At 38.3% G+C, this 19,906-nt stretch overlaps 1 protein-coding gene across 2 annotated transcripts in view; it reads left to right on the forward strand.

Annotated features, from left to right (window-relative positions):
- The window catches only part of NIPA1 (NIPA magnesium transporter 1), a 99,935-nt gene that overhangs the window by 15,980 nt on the left and 64,049 nt on the right, over nucleotides 1–19,906 (forward strand). Inside the window, exon 2 of one of the 2 annotated variants that reach the window (XM_049906048.1) lies at nucleotides 4,512–4,613. The exons of the other annotated variant lie outside the window; for it this stretch is intronic. The gene's annotated coding sequence lies outside the window, so the exon portion shown is untranslated. The remainder of the gene's footprint in view (nucleotides 1–4,511; nucleotides 4,614–19,906) is intronic. 2 annotated transcript variants of the gene reach the window in all.

The raw sequence follows: 19,906 nt of genomic DNA on the forward strand, positions 1-19,906 counted from the left end.
CATTTTTTAAAAATCTGGCAAGTACAGAAAACTGTGAATAGAAAAATAAAAATTATTCATCTCTGCATGTCGAGATAACTGCTATTACAATTGGGGTATATTTCTTCCTCGTCATTTTCGGTACTTATATTTTTTAATTAATTTTTAATGAAAAATTTCTATATACTAAATATGTATATAACGCATATGTAGGCTGTAAAACTAAAAACCAAACCCACTGCAGTCGAGTTGATTCTGACTGGTAGTGATTCTATAGGACAGAGTAGAACTGCCCCCTATGGTCCCCAAGGAGTGGCTGGTGGATTCAAACTGCCGACCTTTTGGTTAGCAGCCTGAGCTCTTAACCACTATATCACCAGGGCTCCATGTGTTTAAATTTTTCGTAACAAAAAGTTTAAAATATATTCTAAAAAATATATATCTCTAAAAATATTTTTAAAACTTTATTATGAAAAAATTTAAACAAAGTAGAACAAAAATGTAATGAGTGTAATGGATCCCCATATACCTACCACCCAGCTCCAGTAGTCATCAGCTCTTGGCTAGTCTTGTTCGTCTGTACCCCAGTGCCAGCCAGTGGAATGTTTTCAAGCAAATTCCAATCAGAATACCATCTCATCTGTATATTGTGGTGAAGATCTTTTTGTTATACATAAACACAATGCCTTTTTTGTACCTTAAAATTAACAGCAATTATTGAATATTCTCAAATATCTGGTGGGTGGAGGAACGTCCATCACTGTGATGGAGAAAGGAGAAAAGAAAACCCTTCTGTCAGTTAAGGCAGGAAGAAAGAGGAAGCTCTTTATAGTCAGACACCATGTCTTGTGGGTCTTTAAAAGTCTTTATATCCACTAAGGACTGTGCAAGTTGATGGTTCTCAATAAACGGATAGACTAAAGAAATAGAATACAACTATTCCCTGGGGATTTCCCTGGAGGAAGTAGGGAGAGGAAGGAGAATGTATTAATGTATGTTGTTATTAGGTGAGGTCGAGTCAATTTCGACTCATAGCGACCACATGCGACAGAGTAGAGCTGCCCGTAGGGTTTTCTAAGCTGTAGTCTTTACAGGAGCAGATCGCCAGGTCTGTCTCTTGTGGGTGAAGCCACTCGGTAGGTTCAGTTAGCAGCCAAGTGCTTAACTATTATGTCACCAAGGCTCCTTTTGTTAATGTATACTGGATTTTTATTTTCCATTTGAAACACAGAATGTCATTTCCCATTGAAACTGTGAGGATGCTTATGGTGGCTAGTTGCATTATGGTCAGCATTGTATGGGCTAACAGAAATGTAATCCTGTTTCTAAATATTTCTTCTTTTTTTATAATATTTGGAGTATAATTATATAGAGTAAGCTTCACAGATCTTAAGGATACAATTTAATGAGTTCTGAGAAAAAAATATGCCTGTGTAACCAAAGAAAAACCATTGGAGATTTTATATATATGTATATACACGCATACATATATAGAAGAACATATGGAATGTATATATATATATAATGAGTGCAACACCATTCCTCTTCAAGTTGTCATTCCCAGCATAGTAGACTATATGATTGTCCGATTCAAAATGGCCAATACCACTACATTTCAGCTCAGTAATGCCTAAGATATCGATGTTTATGTGTTCCATTTCATTTTTGACAATTTCCAATTTTCCTAGATTCATACTTTGTACATTCCAGGTTCCGATTATTAATGGATGTTTGCAGCTGTTTCTTCTCATTTTGAGTCGCGCCTGCGTTATGCAGATGACACAGCCTTGCTTGCTGAAAGTGAAGAGGACTTGAAGCACTTACTAATGAAGATCAAAGACCACAGCCTTCATATGGATTACACCTCAACGTAAAGAAAAAAAAATCCTCACAACTGAACCAATGAGCAACATCATGATAAATGGAGAAAAGATTGAAGTTGTCAAGGATTTCATTTTACTTGGATCCACGATCAACAGCCATGGAAGCAGCAGTCAAGAAATTAAAAGATGCATTGCGTTGGGTAAATCTGCTGCAGAGGACCTCTTTAAAGGGTTGAAGAGCAAAGATGTCACCCTGAAGACTAAGGTGTGCCTGACTCAAGCCATGGTATTTTCAATTGCATCATATGCATGTGAAAGCTGGACAGTGAATGATGAAGACCGAAGAAGAATTGACGCCTTTGAGTTGTGCTGGTGAAGAATATTGAATATACCATGCAGTGCCAAAAGAACAAATGAATCTGTCTTAGAAGAAGTACAGCCAGAATGCTCCTTAGAGGCAAGGATGGCAAGGCTGCGTCTTATATACTTCAGAAATGCTGTTTTGAGGAGGGATCAGTCCCTGGAGAAGGACATCATGCTTGGCAGAGTACAGGGTCAGCGGAAAAGAGGAAGACCCTTAATGTGGTGGATTGACACAGTAGCTGCATCAATGAGCTCAAGCATAACAACAATTGTAGGGATGGCTTAGGACCAGGTGATCTCTCGTTCTGTTGTGCATAGGGTCGCTATAAGTTGGAACTGACTCGACGGCACCTAACAACAACAAGAAATATATATAGAAGGATATCTATATATAAGAATTCTGATCAGAAGGGGGAAAATGTAGGGCAGAATTTCAAATTTTTCATGAACTCCAGACTTTCTGGAGCCGTGTAGGCTGTCAGAACCCCTGAAAATACTGTTCTGAGATAATCTTTAAACATTAAACCAAAAATATTTCCTAAGTCTTCTTAAAACCAAGCAGTAGTTTAGTTTAACTAGTAAAAAATGTCTGCTTTGAGCATTATACTCTTTCAAGAACCATGTATATGGGATCAAAGTGGCAACAGCAGCTTGAAAGATTAGATAGGAACCTTAGGGGGCAGTGAGTTTATGTTATCGGAGGAGGAACAGCTCAGAAAAGGAGGGTGAGAATGGCTGCACAGCTCTCAGAATGTAGTCAGTATCACTGAATTGTACATATGTTGTGTTGTTAGGTGTCATTGAGTTGGTTCTGACTCATAGGAACCCTATGTACAAGAGAACAGAACACTGCCCAGTCCTGCACCATCCTCACGATTGTTGTTATGCTTGATCCCATTGTTGAAGCCACTGTGTCAATCCATCTTGTTGAAGGTCCTCCTCTTTTACGATGACCGTCTACTTTACTAAGCGTGATGTCCTTCACCAGGGACTGTCCCTCCTGATAACATGTCCAAAGTATGTGTTTTAGTCATCTGATACTGCCATAACAGAAATACCACAAGTGGATGTCTTTAACAAAGAGAATTTATTTTCTCACAGTCTGGTAGGTTACAAGTCCAAATTTAGGGCATCGTCTCTTGGGAAAACCTTTCTCTGTCAGCTCTGGAGCAAGGTCTTTGTCCTCAATCTTCCCCTGGTCGAGGAGCTTCTCAGGTGCAGGGACCTTGTGTCCAAAGAACGCACTCTGCTCCTGTTGCTGCTTTCTTGGTGGCATGAGGCCGCCAACTGCTTGCTTCACTTTCCTTTAATCTCTTGAAAGATAAACGGTGGTACAGGCCATACCCCAGAGAAACTCCCTTTACCTTGGATCAGGGAGGTGACCTGAGTAAGAGTGGTGTTACAATCCCACCTTAACCATCTTAACATAAAATTAAAATCACAAAATAGATGATAACCACACATGGCCTAACCAAGCAGATACACACGGTTTTTGGGGGACGCAATTCAGTCCATGACAGTATGTGAGATGAAATCTCTTCATCTTAGGGAGCATCCTGGCTCTACTTCTTCCGAGACAGATTTGTTTGTTCTTCTGGCAGTCCATGGTATATCCGATATTCTTCGCCAACACCATAATTGAAAGATGTTACTTCTCCAGTCTTCCTTATTCATTGTCCAACTTTCGCATGCATCTGAGGCGATTCAAAATACCATTTTTGGGTCAGGCGTACCTTTAACACTTTAAAAAGGTCTTTTGCAGCAGATTTGAATTGGTGTATGTTTTGCTGTGTATATTCTTATCAACAATAACAAAATAAATTAAGAAAAAGAAAGATTGATCATTGTCATCACTATAGAAAGTCTCTTGTCATTTTCCAGTCTATTCTCTCCACACCAAAACACCCATCATTTTGATATCTATTCATATAGATTAGATACGTTCTACCTGTTCTTGAACTTCATGTGAATGAATGCACACACTATATAATCTCTTGTGTCTAGGTTTTATTGCTGAGTGTGGCTTTAAAATTCATCATGATGTGTGCATTAGAATCATGTTCCTTATTATTGCTGGGTCGTGTTCCAGCGTTTGAGTACACATGATGTGCTTATCCATTTTCATGTTGTTGAACATTTTGATTGTTTCCAAATATTTCCTATTCAAATAAAGTTGCAGTGAACATTCTTATATAACTGTTTTTGTGGCCTTAATGTTTTGTTTTTCTTGGGTAAATACCTTGGAGTAGTAGTGCTGGATTATAGGGTAGGTATAAAAAAAAAAAAAATTTTTTTTTATATGCTTAACTTTTAAGAAATTGCTAAACTTTTTTTTTTTTTTTTTAGCACAACAGTTGTACCATTTACATTCCCATCAGTAATCTGTGAGATTTCCAGTGGCTCCACATTCTCTCCAACATTTGATGTTATCATCTGTTTAATTTTCATGTGAGTGAACAGTGGTATCTTGTTGTGATTTTAATTTGCATTTCCCTGATACCTAATGAAATTGAGTGTTTCTTCATGAGCTTATATACCAAAAAAAAAACCAAGCCTCTTGTCATCAAGTCGATTCTGACTCATAGTGACCTTATAAGACAGAATAGAACTGCCCAATATGGTTTCCAAGACTGTAATCTTTACAGAATCAGACTCCCACGTCTTTCTCCCGAGGAGTGGCAGATGGGTTAAAATTGCTGACCTTTCCGTTAGCACCAAGCCCTTTAACCATTGCACCACCAGGGCTCCATGAGCTTATATATCCTTATTTGTGAAATATCTTTTCAAGACTTTTGGTTATATTTGTCTTTTTTATTATTAATTATTAGGAGTTTTAAATATAATCTGGTTATTAAGCCCTTTGCTCGATATAGGAAATGCAAATATTCTTTCTGTGGCTTGCCTTTTAATCTTCTTAATGGTGCCTTTTGAAGAGTGGTACAGTGATTAAGACCTACCACTGCTAACCAAAAGGTTGGCGGTTTAAATCCACCAGCTACTCCTTGGAAACCGTGTGGAGTAGCTCTACTCTGTTCTATAGGACCTCTATGAGTCAGAATCAACTCAACAGCAGTGGGTTTATGGGTTAGTTTAACATTTTTTTTTTCTTCTGTGGTTAATGCTTTTTGATTTCTGCCTAAAAAGTCTTTGTCTCTCCTCAAGTCACAGTGATACCCTCCTGTGTTTCTTTCTAGGAAATTTATAACTTTGGCTTTTACCTCTACGTATGTTAGCCACCTTGAGTTAATTTTTGTATATGATCTGAGGAATGACTCAAGGTTTCATCTTATTCCTAGTGACATCCAGTTGGTTAGCACCATTTGCTAAAGAGACTTTCACCATTGAATTGTACTGGTGCTTCAGTCTGTGATCTGACTGTACATGTGTGGGGGCACTTCTGAACTCTCTGTTTGGTTCTGTTACTCTGTATGCCTGTCCTTATGCCAGTAGCACATTGTTTTGATTACTGTTGTTTTATAGTAAATCTTAAAATCAAATAGTTATATCCTCCAACTTTGTTCTTTTTTTTTTTTAAGTTTGCCAAACTATTTCTTTAGAAAAATTATTTCTGTGTATCTAATAACCAAAATGTGAAAGAACTTTAAGCACTGAATCCATTCATGAGTTAACAACTGTTGTTGTTAGATACTGTCAATTCAATTTCTCCTGAGTACTCAAATTCATTCTAATACTTAATGCCTTCATCTAACTGTGTTAATGTCATAAAATTTCTTGATCGTTAGTCCCTTTGAAAGAACTCTGTAAAAAACTCTGTAGCATCTTTTTATAGATTTTTAAAGTCAAGGACACACTCACAGTCTTACCTGGTTTATGAGTGGAGACAGTTTTTCTATGGTATAATCAAAGGGGATAGTCAAAAGGCAAATAAATTAGATGATAGTATTTTTACATTAGGAACTCATATTTTAAGAAAATTACTGATATACATTTATAACTAAATGGAAGGTTGTAAAAGCCGCAAACCCATTTGTATATTACTACCGTTTGATCTTATCATCTTGACAAATATCTTTTGTATTTGCACAAACGCTTCTTCTTAAAGTTGAGCTGTTACAAACAACCACCCGACTCTGAACCACTTTAACATACAAGGTTTCTAATGAGGGAAAAAGCCCCTAGAACTTGGCTACTGGCTTTCTGTACACTCCACATGTAAGAACAAAGGGGAGACAGCATGAGTGTAGTAAAACAAAGATAGGAAGTCCCCAGTGTTTTGCAGTTCTGTGGATCTCTAATATTGCTGAGCCCAGAACATCTAAGGAGTAACAGAGTAGAGGTATGAGCCAGGAGGTGGAGGTTCCTGGGCATAAGGCTTGATCAGGTACCTCCGGAGGGTACTTGGTGAGTGACTTTAGGAACTTTAAGGACAGTGATGCTTGAGGGTAAAACTCTGAAGAAAACCAGTAATTTTAGAACTTAACAGGGAAATATCCATTTTTAACAGAGCTCAAGGACTAAAATGCAATGCAAGCTCCCAGGGGCCCCTGGCCAAAGGAGGAAGGAATACAAAGCAGCCAGCTCAGTGAGTGAGGCTGAGCACTACTAGGTGGGCATGCAGAGCTGTGAACCTGGTTCAGGGCAGAGCACTTAGGATGCTGTTAATCTGAGGTGCTAGTTGATCACGTGGAGGAGAATTGCTTCGATCTGTGAGCAAAGGTGTGAGCAAGTATCCAGAGAGGGAAGAATCACACTTACTTAATGTCCATAATGCCCAGGAAAGATTTGCCTAATATTGGCTTAAGAGGTGAGGGTGACCTAAATACCTTTTGGATTTCAGCAAATACAAACTCCATCTGGCTCAAATGTCATAATATAGTTTATAAAAAAAATGTTCTACGTTCTACTTTGGTGAGTAGTGTCCTGGGTCTTAAAAGCTTGTGCGCGGCCATCCAAGATACTCCACTGGTCTCACCCCTTCGGGAGCAAGGGAGAATGAAAAAAATTAAAGATGCAAGGGAAAGATTAGTTCAAAAGACTAATGGACCACAACTACCATGGCCTCCACCAGACTGAGTCTAGCACAACTAGATGATACCTGGCTATGACCACTGACTGCTCTGACGGGCATCACAATAGAGGGCCCAGGACAGAGCTGGAGAAAAATGTTGAAGAAAATTTTAACTCACACACACACACACACACACACAAAAAGACCAGACTTACCAGTCTGACAGAGACTGGAGAAACCCCAAGAGTATGGCCCTCAGACACCCTTATAGCTCAGTAATGAAGCCACTCCTGAGATTCATCCTTCAGCCAAAGATTAGACAGGCCCATAAAACAAGACTAAATGGGCACACCAGCCCAGGGGCAAGGACAAGAAGGCAGGAGGAGACAGGAAAGCCACTAATGGGGAACCCAAGGTAGGGAATGGGAGAGTGTTGACATGTTGTGGGGTTGACAACCAATGTCACAAAACAATGTATGTATTAATTGTTTAATGAGAAACTAGTTCTATAAACCTTCATCTAAAATACAGTAAATATATATATATGTAAATAATAATAAAATGAAGAGCCTGAGGTCCTCACTGGCCACTTGTATTCTTGGACCAGTTTTCACTGCATGAGGGCCTACCACATCCCAGCATTACAGCGGTGATTCCATGTCTTCACAAGGAATTGTGAACAAAATGACTCTGTCTTCCCCTACCCTCAGTGTAGACCTAAATAGGAAGACTGTAACTGCTTCCTCAATTCCAAAGTACCTGAAATCTTTTTATATCAAACATAAAACTCTAAAAAGTTGTTGAATAAATTACATTGTGCATCTTCTGTAAAAATAAGCTTTGAGATATTTTAGAATGAAAAATATTGATGGTTATTTAAAATGAAGACTAAGAACATTGACATACCCAAAAGAAAGCTGGGCTGGCTATACTAATATCAGAATAAACTATAAGACAAAGACTGTCACTGGAAACAAAGAAATTTTATAACAATCCATTGGGAAGACATAACATCCATAAACATATATATGTACCTAAAAAAAAAAAAAAGTCCCAAAATACATGAAGCAAAAACTGAGAATAAAAAATAGACATTTTAGAGGCAGGGCCAAGATGGCTGACTAGGCAGAAGCTTTCACTGAACCCCCTTGCAACAACCAAAAAAAAAAAAAAACCAAACCCACTGCCATCAAGTCGATTCCAACTCATAGCTACCCTATAGGACAGAGTAGAACTGCCCCATAGAGTTTCCAAGGAGCGCCTGGCGGAAAAACAAGTGAATCGATTACATATATGACAATCTACGAACGGTGACCATCAAACACAGAACTAAGGAATCGATGTGAGTGATGGGAGCGAGAGACCGTGCGGAAGCAGCAACTAGCTGCTGAGCCTGCGCAGCACCTTAGTTCTGATTCCTTGGTGCTGTTCTTTGGTGTGAATATGTGGTGGGGCTGATGGTGGTTTCCTGAGACACAGCAAGCATGGGACGCAGCCCTAACCCCCTGGGGAAATCTCAGTGGGAACCCAGTCAGTGCACACAGGCTACACACTGACGTGAGTGACGGGAGTGAGAGACTACGTAGAAGTAGTGACTAATTGCCGAGCCTGCGCAATGCCTTAGCCCCATTCCTTGGTGCCGTTCTTGGCGCGAATGCTGTGGGGCTGATGGTAGTTTCCTGAGACACGGCAAGCACAGGACGCAGCCCTGACCCCCTGGGGCAATCTCGGCAGGGACCCAGACAGTGCACACAGACTACACACGCCTCTGGAATCTGAGATAAAACAGCGCTCTCAACACAAGTGATTTTTGATTTTGTCTATTTTACTGCGCTACTCTCCTGTGTGATCCCTCCCCTCCCTGCCCTAGCTGGCTTCATTAACATTCGAATTCCCTGGGCCTGAGATAGAAGTGCCGTGGTTTTTCTGACCCATTCTCCTGGACTGGGAGAAGTAGCAAATTAACAAATGGGAAAAATACTTTCCTGACTCCTCTAAACTGGAAGATCAGAGCAAAAGCAGCTCCAGTCCAGGCATAAGAGATCCACAGACTTTGGCTTTCACTCCTTCATGGAACCAGGTGGCTATTATAATGCAAAGGCAAATCTGTTAGAGGTCTGACTATAATTGTTTCAGCTGAGCGGTGGAGAGGCAGGTTTTGGAGGTCTGATACTGCTCTACCTATTAAACAGAGCCCTCACCTTCCCACATACAGGAACTGAGGGCTGAGGCTCCATCCACACCACCTAGCCACCCACAAGAGGGGTCTGAGGATAGTGGTGCCTACCAGTCTTTACAGGTACAAGCATTGGGTGCATACGGTACAGCTGCAGAGCCCACCCACCAAAGGGCTGTAGAGATCAGAGATGCTCCTTCCTCACTGGCACTTGGGGGAAGGCTGTCAGCACCCTGTCCTCAGAGTGTGACCCCCTGCTGCTACCAGAAACTGGCACATACAACCATCACCACTACTCCTCTAAGATAGTAGGTGAGAGCCTACACCACACACTAGGTGACCAACCATCAGGACACCTGAGCTGATTCTATTCAAGAATAGTGAATGGACTCAAAGGTTCATATACGTGGTAACAGCTCTAACCATCTGGTAACAGGACATAAGTGCTTCAAAGCCTCCAGTAATCGAGTTAGCACACTCTAGTAGCCCATCTGGGTATATTGAAACAAAACAAAACAAGAAGATAGGACTCCATGGGCAAATATAAATTATTACAATAACTTACAGATGGCCCAGAGACAGCAGTTGATATCAAATCACATAAAGAAGCAGACCATGATTGCTTCTACAAACCCCCAAAACAGAGAATCAAGATCTCTCCCAGATGAAGATATATTCCTGGAATTGCCAGATGTAGAATTCAAAAGACTAATATACAGAACACTTCAAGGCACAAAGATGACATCAGAAATGAAATAAGCCAATGTGCAGAAAAAGCCAAAGAACATACAGATAAAGCAGTTGAAGAAATTAAAAAGATTATTCAAGAACATAATGAAAAATTTAATAAGCTGGAAGAATATATAGACAGCATTCAGAAACTCAAAAGATTAAAATTACAGAATTAGACAACAGGAAGCCAGAGGAGCAGAATTGAGGAATTAGAGTGCAGAATTGGGAGGTGGAGGATAAGGCAGTTGGCACCAGTATATTTGAAGAAAAATCCAATGAAAACAATGAAGAAACCCTAAGAATCACGTGGGACTCTATCAGGAAGAATAACTTGCATGTGATTGGAGTTCCAGAACAGGGAGGGATAACAGAAAATACAGAGAGAATAGGTGAAGATCTGTTGGCAGAAAACTTCCCTGACATCATGAAAGACGAGAGGATATCTATCCAAGATGCTCATTGAACACCATACAAGGTAGATCCCAAAAGAAAATCACCAAGATATAATCAAACTTGCCAAAGCCAAAGATAAAGAGAAAATTTTAAAAGCAGCTAGGGATAAATGAAAAGTCACCTACAAAGAAGAATCAATAGGTTCAGACCGCTCAACAGAAACCATGCAGGCAAGAAGGCAATGGGATATGACATATATAGAGCACTGAAGGAGAAGAACTGCCAGCCAAGAATCATATATCCAGCAAAACTCTCTCAAATATGAAGGTGAAATTAAGTCATTTACAGATAAACACAGGCTTAGAGAATTTGCAAAAACCAAACCAAGCTACAAGAATTACTAAAGGAAATTCTTTGGTTAGAAAATCAATTAATATCAGATATCCACACAAGGACACAGAACAGAGCATCCTGATATCAACTCAGATAGGGAAATCATAAAAGTAAAATAAGATTAATTAAAAAAAATGCTGAAAACAGGGCATCACTGATGTCATTATGTAGAAGATGACAGTAATCAGTAAAGAGGGACTAAATACAGGAGGCATAGATCTTTGATATGGAGAGGAAATCAAGGCCATATAGGGAGATACAAGTTAGGTTTAAACTTAGAAAAATAGGGGTAAATATTAAGGTAACCACAAAGAAGAGTAACAATCCCATACTTCAAAATAAAAACCAAGATAAACATAAAGACTCAGAAAAACATATTCAACTACAATGAAAAAGAGAAACACAATTTACAAAAAAACTTCTCAGCACAAAAAAGTAAGTGGAAAAATTGTCAACAAAGGCATCAAAATGACAACACTAAACTCATACCTATCTATAATTATGCTGAATGTAAATGGACTAAATGCACCAATAAAGAGTCAGAGAGTTGCAGATTGGATAAAAAAAGCATAATTCAGCTATATGCTGCCTACAAGAGACACACCTTAGACTTAGAGACACAAACAAACTAAAACTCAAAGTATGGAAAAATATACATAGCAAACAACAGTCAAAAATGAGCATGAGTGGCAATATTAATTTCTGACAAAATAGACTTTAAAGTTAAATCCACCACAAAGGATAAAGAAGGACACTATATAATGATTAAAGGAACGTTTTACCAGGAAGATGTAACCATATTAAATATTTATGCACCCAGTGACAGGGCTGCAACATATGTAAAACAAACTCTAACAGCGTTGAAAAGTGAGATAGACACCTCCACAATTATAGTAGGAGACTTCAACACACCACTTTTGGTGAAGAACAGGACATCCAGAAAGAAGCTCAATAAAGACACGGAAGATCTAAATGCCACAGTCAACCAACTTGACCGCATAGACATGTACAGAACACTCCACCCAACAGCAGCCATGTATACTTTCTTTTCTAGTGCACGTGGGACTTTCTTTAGAATAGACCACATATTAGGTCATAAAGCAAGCCTTAGCAGAATCCAAAACATCGAAATATTACAGAGCACCCTCTCAGACCATAAGGTCATAAAAGTAGAAACCAATAACAGAAAAACCAGGGAAAAGAAATCAAATGCATGGAAACTGAACAATACCCTGCTCAAAGATGCCTGGGATATAGAAGACATTAGGGATGGAATAAAGAAATTCATAGAATCCAATGAGTGAAAACATATCCTATCAGAACCTTTGGGACACAGCGAAAGCAGTGCTCAGAGGTCAATTTGTATCAATAAATGCACACATACAAAAAGAAGAAAGGGCCAAAATCAAAGAACTGTCCCTATAACTTGAACAAATAGGAAGAGAACAACAAAAGAAACCCTCAGGCACCAGAAGAAAGCAAATAATAAAAATTAGAGCAGAATTAAATGAATTAGAGAACAGAAAAACAATTGAAAGAGTTAAGACCAAAAGCTCGTTCTTTGAAAAAATTAGCAAAATTGATAAACTATTGGACAGACTGACAGAAGAAAAACAGGAAACAAATAACCCAAATAAGAAATGAGATGGGTGATATCACACAGACCCAACTGAAATTAAAAGAATCGTATCAGATTACTAGGAAAAATTGCACTCTAACAAATTTGAAAACCTAGAAGAAATGGATGAATTTCTAGAAACACACTACCTACCTAAACTAACACCAACAGAGGTAGAACAACTAAATAGACCCATAAAAAAAAAAGGGATTGAAAAGGTAATCAAAAAACTCCCCTCCCCAAAAAAGCCTTGGCCCTGACGGCTTCACTGCAGAGTTCTACCAGACTTTCAGAGAAGAGGTAACACCACTAATATTAAAGGTATTTCAGAGCATAGAAAAAGACAAAATACTCCCAAACTCATTCTATGAAGCCAGCATATCCCTGATACCAAAACCAGGTAAAGACATCACAAAAAAAGAAAATTACAGACCTATGTCTTTCTTTAACTTAGATGCAAAAATCTTCAACAAAATTCTAGAAATAGAATTCAACAACATATCAAAAAAATAATTCACCATGACCAAGTGGGATTCATACCAGGTATGCAGGAAACCCTGGTGGCGTAGCGGTTAAGTGTACGGCTGCTAACCAAAGGGCTGGCAGTTTGAATCTGCCAGGTGCTCCTTGGAAACTCTATGGGGCAGTTCTACTCTGTCCTATAGGGTCACTGTGAGTTGGAGTTGACTCGACGGCACTGGGTTTGGTTTTTTTTTTTTGGTTTGTGCAGGGATGGTTCAACATTAGAAAAACAATGTAATCCATCGTATAAATAAAACAAAAGACAAGGACTGCATGATTTTATCAATTGATGCAGAAAAGGCATTTGACAAAGTCCAACACCCATTCATGATAAAAACTCTCAGCAAAATAGGAACAAAAGGAAAATTCCTTGACATAATAAAGGGCATTTATACATAGCCAACAGCCAACATCATCCTAAATGGAGAGAGCCTGAAAGCATTCCCCTTGAGAATGAGAACCAAACAAGGATGCCCCTTATCACCACTCTTATTCAACATTGTGCTGGAGGTCCTAGCCAGAGCAATTAGGCTAGATAAAGAAATAAAGGGGATCCAGATTGGTAAGGCAGAAGTAAAAGTATCTCTATGTGCAGATGGCATGATCTTATACACAGAAAACCCTAAAGAATCCTCAAAAAAACTACTGAAACTAATAGAAGACTTTAGCAAAGCATCAGGATAGAAGATAAACATACAAAGATCAGTTGGATTCCTCTACACCAATAAAAAGAACATCAAAGAGGAAATCACCAAATCAATACCATTTACAGTAGCCCCCAAGAAGATAAAATACTTATGAATAAATCTTACCAGAGACGTAAAAGACCTATACAAAGAAAACTACAAGACGCTACAGGAAGAAACCAAAAGAGACCTACATAAGTGGAAAAACATACCTTGCTCATGGATAGGAAGACTTAACATTGTAAAAATGTCTGTTCTACCAAAAACCATCTATAGATACAATGCAGTTCTGATCCAAAACCCAATGACATTTTTTAATGAGATGGAGAAACAAATCACCAACTTCGTATGGAAGGAAAGAGGCTCCAGGTAAGTAAAACATTACTGAAACGGAAGAACAAAGTGGGAGGCCTCACTCTACCTGATTTTAGAACCTATTACACCGCCACAGTAGTCAAAACAGCCTGGCACTGGGACGACAACAGATACATGGACCAATGGAACAGAATTGAGAATCCAGGTATAAATCCATCCACATATGAGCAGCTGATATTTGAGGAAGGCCCAAGGTCAGTTAATTGGGGAAAAGATAGTCTTTTTAACAAATGGTGCTGGCATAACTGGCTATCCATCTGCAAAAAAATGAAACAAGACCCGTACCTCACACCATGCACAAAAACTAACTCCAAGTGGATCAAAGATCTAGACATAAAATCTAAAACAATAAAGATCATGGAAAAAAAATAAGGGCAATGTTAAGAGCCCTAATACGTGGCATAAACAGTATACAAAACATTATTAAGAATGCAGAAGAGAAACCATATAACTGGGAGCTCTTAAAAATGAAATACCTATGCTCATCCAGAGACTCCTCAAAAGGGTAAAAAGACTACCCACAGACTGGGAAAAAGTTTTTAGCTATGACATTTCCTGTCAGCACCTGATCTCTAAAATCTACATGATTTTGCTAAAACTCAACTACAAAAAGACAAATACCACAATTTAAAAATGGGCAAAGGATATGAACAGGCACTTCACTAAAGAAGACATTCAGGTAGCTAATAGATACATGAGGAAATGCTCACTATCATTAGCCATTAGAGAAATGCAAATCAAAACTACAATGAGATTCCATCTCACTCCAACAAGGCTGGCATTAATCCAAAAGACACAAAATAATAAATGTTGGAGAGTTTGTGGAGAGACTGGAACACTTACACACTGCTGGTGGGAATGTAAAATGGTGCAACCACTTTGGAAATCATTTTGGCACTTCCTTAAAAAGCTAGAAGTAGAACTGCAATACGATCCACAAATCCCACTTCTTGGAATATATCCTAGAGAAATAAGAGCCTTTACATGAACAGATATATGCACACCCATGTTCATTGCAGCACTGTTTACGATAGCAAAAAGTTGGAAGCAACCAAGGTGCCCATCAATAGATGAATGGATAGATAAAATATGGCATATTCACAAAATGGAATACTACGCATCGATAAATAACAATGATGAATCCATGAAACATTTCATAACATGGAGGAATCTGGAAGGTATAATGCTGAGTGAAATTAGTTGCAAAAGGACAAATATTGTATAAGACCACTATTATAAGAACTGGGGGCATAGCTTAAACAGAGAAGAAAATATTCTTTGATGGTTACGAGGGGGGGGGAGGAGTATTCACTAATTGGATAGTAGATAAGTTTTATTTTAGGTGAAAGGAAAGACTATACACAATACAGGAGAGGTCAGCACAACTGGACTAAACCAAAAGCAGTTTCCTGAATTAACTGAACACTTCAAAGGCCAGCGTAGTAGGGGTGGGGGTTTGAGGACCATGGTTTCAGGGGACATCTAAGTCAATTGCCATATTAAGGAAACATTCTGCATCCCACTTTTGAAAGTGTCATCTGGTGTCTTAAACGCTAGCAAGCTGCCATCTAAGATGCATCAGTTGCTCACCTGGAGCAAGGAAGAATGAACACAAAAGACACAAGGTAATTATAAGCCTAAGAGACAGAAGAGACCACATAAACCAGAGACTACATCAGCCAGAGACCAGAAGAACTAGATGGTGCCCGGGCACAACCGATGACTGCCCTGACGGGGAACACAACAGAGAACCCCTTGGGGAGCAGGAGAGCAGTGGGATGCAGACCCCAAATTTTCTTAAAAAGACCAGACTTAATGGTCAGACTGGGAGTAGAATGACCCCAGAGGCCATGTTGCCCAGACGTTGTGTTGCTCGAAGACAGGAACCATTCCCAAAGCCAACTCTTCAGACAGGGATTGGACTGGAATATGGGATGGAAAATGATACTGGAGACACATGAGACTAGGTTGGCATCTCCTGCCTGGAGGGGAGATGACAGGGTAGAGGGGGCCAGAAGTTATCCAAGTTGACGTGAGGAGAGAGAGTGGAGGGAAGAACTGTGCTGTCTCATTAGAGAAAGAGCAATTATGAGTATATAGCAAGGTGTATGTAAATTTTTATATGAGAGACCTGATTTGTAAACTTTTTTTTTTTCACTTAAAGCACAATAAAAATTAATAATAAAAAAGAAATAGACATTTTAATATAATAGTTGGGGACTTTTACATTCTACTTTTGGCCTAAAAAAATTATAAGGTCAGCAAAGAAATAGAACATTTGAACAAGACTATATACAACATAGAGCTAGTAGACGCCTATGGAACACTCCCCCAAAAAACATCAGATGCACATTCTCAAGGGCGCATGAAACAGACTCCAAAACAGATCATAAGCTAGGCTATAAAATTAAGCCTCAGTACATTGAAAAGGATTAAAATCATACAAAATATGTAAGTACAATGGAATTATATTCGAAATAAACAACAGAGGAAATTTTAGGAAATTCATAAATATGTGGACATTAAACAAGTCACTACTAAATAACCAATAGATTAAAGAAGAAGGAAACCCTGGTAGTGTAGTAGTTAAGTGGTATGGGTGCTAACCAAGAGGTTGGCAGTTCAAATCCACCAGGTGCTCCTTGGAAACTCTGTGGGGCAGTTCTACTCTGTCCTATGGGGTTGCTATGAGTCGGAATCGACTCGACGGCAGTGGGTTTGGTTTTTTGTTTTTTAAAGAATAAATCACAAGATAAGTTAGAAAATTCTTTCAGATAAATGAAATAAAAACTGCTAAAACTTACGGGATGCAGCTAGTACAGTGTTCGGAGGATTTATAGCTGTAAATGCTTATATTTAAAAAAATAAGGACTCAATCAGCATCCTAATCTTCCACCTTAAGATACTGGAAAAAAAGAGAGCAAACTAAACCCAAAACGAGCAGAAGAAAGAAAATGATAAACGCGAGAGTGAATATAAATGAAACAGAAAATAGAGCAGCAATGGGGAAAATAAAAAAAAGATTGACAAACTGAAGCAAAAAAGAAAGCTCAATTACTAAAATAAAAAATGAAAGGTATTACTAGAAATCTTAGAGAAATAAAAATAATTACAAAGGAATATTATGAACAAAAATTAGATAACCTAGATGAAAGGACAAATTCCTAGAAAGACACAAACTAGTGAAACTGACAGAAAAGAAATGGAAAAGTTGAATAAACATGTAACAAGTAAAGTGAGTGAATTCGTGATTTAGAAACAAATACAACTACCCATCTCCTTGTACCCCCCAAGGAAGAGCCCATGCCAAGAAGGGGATATGGAGAAACTGAAACTGCCATGGTTTGCTGGTGGCAATGGAAGATGGTTCAGCCTCTGGAAAACATTTTGGTAGGTCCTCAATTTAAAGAGAATTGCCATATGACTCAGCCATACTATTCCTAGGTATATACCGAAAAGAACTGAAATCAAGGACTCAGATACTAGTGCACCAATGTTCATTGCAGCTTTCACAACAGTCAAAAGGTAGAACAACTCGAGTGCCCATCGGATGAATGGATATACAAAATGTGATATACAGTGAAATTCAATAATGAGGAGAAATGAAATTCTGATACATGCTGCCACATGAATAAACCTTGAAAACATGCTGAGCTGAATAATTAAGACACAAGAGGTTGAATATAAATCTTTCAAGTATGACCCCACTTATATGAAGTATCTAAAATGGGCAAATGGAGAGGTAAAAGCTTGTTAGTGATTACCAGAGGCTGGGCAGACAGAAATGGGGAGTTATTACTTACCGAGTTTCTGTTTAGGGGAATGAGAGACATTTGAAAATTAGTATTGGTAACAGTTGCACAACATGGTGAATGAAATTAATGTCACTGAATTGTACATTTAAAAATGTTTAAAATGTCAATTTTTTTTTGTTATGTATATTTTACCACAAGAAAAAAAGTGTGACATAAGAGAGGAGAGAAGATTAATCAGCAAGCTCGCTTCATTCATGGACACTTGCAGAGTTACACAATTACAAAGAAAGAAAAAAAAAGAAGAAGGAGAAAAGCCCAGGCCAAAATAGCTTTACTGGTAAATTCTACCAAATTCCACGTTAATGCTGGGGTTAGAGTTACAATTATTAGGGCTGGCACCCTTGGGGAAATGTAATTGACCGTAAATGTGAGGCTTTCTATCTAAACTCTGAATTCCATTCACTGATCTGTGTGTTCTTGTAGATGTGTAGTAAATTTTGGCATCGGGAAGTGTGTCCTCCAACTTTTTCTTTTTTATATTGTTCGGCTGTTTTGTTTCTCTTGCATTTTTGTATGAGTCTTAGGACCAATTTACCATCTTCTTCAAAGAAGTCAGCTGGGATTTGAGTCAACCTGAGGAGTATTGCAATATTAGCCATATTGATTCTTTTTGATCCGTGAATATGGAATGTCTGTTTACTTTGGTCTTTTTAAATTTCTTCCAACAATGGTTTATAATTTTCAGTGCGTAAGTTGCGTTTATTTTGTTAAATTTATTTCTCAGTATTTTGTTTTGATGCTATTGTATTCAGAATTGTTTTCAAAGTTTTATTTTTTGGTTGTTCATTGAAAGTACATAGAAATACAACTGATTTTTATTTATGGATCTTGTATCCTGCAGTTGTGCTGAATTTTTTTTACTGGTTTTAATAGTTTTTTAGTGGACTTTCTATACATAAGATCATGTCGTCTGCCAATAGGTACAGTTTGACTTCTTCCTTTCCAATCTGAATGCCTCTTGTTTCTTTGTCTTTCTTTGGCTGGAACCTCTGGTACAATGCTGAGTAGGTAGAAGTGATGAGAGCAGATATCCTTGTCTTGTTCCTGATCTTAGGGGGAAAGTATCCTGTTTGTATGATGTGGTGTGAATTAAGGTCTGTAATTTTCTTGTACTGTTCTTGGTGTTAGTACCAGGGTAATTCTGGACTCATAGAAAGATTTGGGGAATTGTTGCTTCTATTTTTGGAAGAGTTTGCAAAGATTTAGTATTAATTTTTCTTTAAACATTCGGTAGAATTCACCAGTGAAGGCATCTGTCCATGAACTTTTCTTTGTGAGAATTTTTTTTTTATTACAAATTCAAGCTGTTGTTATAGGTCTATCTAGACTTTTCTTTCTTGAGTCTTTTTTTTTAATTAATATTTTATTGTGTTTTTGGTGAAGGTTTACACAGCAGTTTAGGTTCCTATTAAATAATTTCTGTACAACTTATTTAATGATTTTGGTTATATTCTTCACAAGGTGTGAACATTCTCATTATTTTTTTTCTGAATTTTGTTTCCATTAATGTAGTTTTTTTCCCCCTTTACAGTCTCATCTTTGTTTTAAAGTCATTGTTGACCATTTGGTCCTATATGGATGATTTTTTAATGGAGCACATAGTGCTTATGGGTGATATTCATTATATTTTGAGCCAATTTGTTATTTAGCTGCAAGGTGACCTCAGGCTAGTTTTGGTTCAATGTTTGAAGAGTATCCCAGAGCCCTAGTCTCTGGGAGTCCTCAAGTATCAACCAGGCCAGTATGTCTGGTTTTTTTTCCTAAGGAATTTGGGGTTCTTGTCCACATTTTTCTTCCATTCTATCAGGGTCCATCTATTGTGGCCCCAATTAGAACAGCTGGCAGTGATAAATGGAACCAGCAGAGTCTGTTTCTTCTGGTCTCAGGGTAGATGATGCTGCGGTTTGTGTAGACTATTTGCCCTGTAGACTGGTTTCTTCTTTGAGTCTTTGTCTTCTTTCTGTCTTGCCCTGGACAAATAGAGACTAATACTTGCATCTTAGGTGGCAACTCCCAAGCATTTAAGACTCCAGACACTACTCATCAAATTAGGATGTAGAAC

The sequence above is a fragment of the Elephas maximus genome, chromosome 13 (genome assembly GCF_024166365.1).
Source record: "Elephas maximus indicus isolate mEleMax1 chromosome 13, mEleMax1 primary haplotype, whole genome shotgun sequence".
Lineage (NCBI taxonomy): Eukaryota > Metazoa > Chordata > Mammalia > Proboscidea > Elephantidae > Elephas > Elephas maximus.